This window comes from Vespa mandarinia, chromosome 17 (assembly GCF_050613455.1).
Source record: "Vespa mandarinia isolate Hongniang chromosome 17, ASM5061345v1, whole genome shotgun sequence".
NCBI classification, from domain to species: Eukaryota; Metazoa; Arthropoda; class Insecta; order Hymenoptera; family Vespidae; genus Vespa; species Vespa mandarinia.
In genome coordinates this window covers 4,235,001-4,237,353 of record NC_140826.1, presented here as the reverse complement: position 1 = coordinate 4,237,353, position 2,353 = coordinate 4,235,001, and positions in this window count along the sequence as shown.

Below are 2,353 nucleotides of genomic sequence, written 5' to 3'. Positions count from 1 at the left end.
CGAGAAGTACGTAAAAACAAAAATAAAAAAAAATAAATAAATAAATAAAAGAAAAACAACGCGAAAGTCGATGAAAACACATCGTACTTCCCTTCGGTACTTCCTCCCTTTTGTTGTTATCGATTTTAATAATAATGGCCAAGCGCAAACGATGGCCGCTGGGACAGACGGACGGAGATAGAGAATAGAGAGAAGATACAGAGAGAGAGAGAGAGAGAGAGAGAGAGAGAGAGAGAAAGAGAGAGAGAACGACACGTGAGTTACGAAGTGACGGACGGGCGTGCTTAATGCGGATCGTATCCGGCAGAACGAGCGCATTCACGAGACACGTCAATTATGTTCTGCGTGCCCGTTGAGTTCATGCACGCGGTAGCACGAGAAAGAGAGAGAGAGAGAAGGATATATATAGAGAATGTACGTCGTTCGTTTGTATACCAGATTCTATGCCTGCATCCTGCAGGTATGTCAATGCTCGTACGTACATACGTCGATATGCGATCATTAGAGATGAATCATATAGAGCTACGATTTGAGAAAACTTTTAACTACCTTTATGAATTAACAACAAGGACACACTGTCACAAAGAACTATAACCCTTTCCATTTACTCGTAATAAATAGAAAACATTTATTTCTCTTTTAGTTTGTATAGTATGCCTTGGACTTTTTGTTCTGTGTTTTGATTTTCTTTTTTTTTTATTTGTTTTTATTTATCCTACTTCATCGGTTAACGAAGTAAAGGGAAATATAACATGACGTCAAGGTCCTTCGTCGACGTTTCGATAGGACATGTATTAGCGAGCGAAATTACCCGAAATATTTGTCTGTAGGATGGACAGGCCTGCCGGAATTGTCTACGAAGCTAAGTTGATGCCAAATTAATTAATTCGAAATATGGTGAACCGGAAAGCCAAGATTAGTCGAGCGTACGTACCCTCCCTCTTGTCCTCTCCCTCTCTCTCTCTCTCTCTCTCTCTCACACACACATCGTTGTTGTTCACATCACCACGTAAATAGCCAGTAGTTATGCTAGATATGTAGCGACAATAGTCGATTATGCAGATCGCGTCCCACGAGTCGCATGATATTCTCTAACAAATTGTATTTACGTTTCGCTAACTTGGTAAACAGAAGGATCATCGATCGTCCATATGAAAACCTTTTCAAACTACATTGAAAAAACAAAGAACAGATACGAGACATCACTCAGTATTACATATATATATATATATATATATATATTACAATAAAATTATATGTCAGATTCACGAAGAATTCACGTATGTAGCCGACTGCGAAAACTCAAGCGACTCATAGACAGTCTTGGAAAGGGCTCGTTTTAATATTATATCACGTTGAAATCTTGTTATTCGTTTACGACACAATCTGGGACAGTAGGAAAAGGTCCCACGAGAACGACTACGTTTCTAATGGAAAATATACGCCGACGACGACGACGACGACGACGGCTCATGCGTTGCGAATCGTAAAGCACAAATGTTTGTATTCCAACTATCTATGCAAGAATATACCGGTCGAAGTAGCCGTATCCTTTTTCTCTTATATGTTGATATCTTATTACACGTTACCAACGTAACACGCACTTACGATACCTTAAAAATCATAGATGAAAAATAATAAAGTAGAGACTGCCAATCGTTAATTAAAAAGCTACGATCGTTAGAGTTATTATAACAATGAACGCATTCGACGTTTCCTGTTGGTAATGAGCTTGATTAGTTCATGCTTATTCAGACTGACAAGAAGGGACAAGAACGCGGATAGGAAATGCCGCTGTTGTGTTTGCATTCTGATAACACGTGTGGATTGCGATATAAATTCATCTGCTGCTGTTACTGCTGCTCTCATCACCGGCCTACGATATCTTTGAACATTTCAACAGTAACGAAGAAGTTCTGATAAAATATCATTGATAAGGTGATCTAAATTCAATCGTTGCGATCGATCTCTTTGGAAAATTGCTGAAGAAAAAAAAAAAAGAATATCTTGACAGAGTTATACTACTTCCTATTTTAGATACGAAAGGTAACGAAATCTCGTCTCAATGCGTGTAACATTTCGATGTTGATATTGATTTCGGTAGTTTGATTTTTACGATATGGAATCGTCGACGCCAGGAAACACGACGCTTTGCTTTCGCGTCGCGACGTTGCAGGCTGCCACTCGACTCGACCGCACTAGCTGACTCCACGCAATTATAGATCCCCTAATTACAGAGCCTCCACTTCCCTTCCTCCCGATCTTCTCGCTCTAGTTCGGTTAATTAATTACTACCTCATTAACTGACACAAACGTGCCGCGTTCTCTTCTATGGAAAGTAAGAGAATGGATC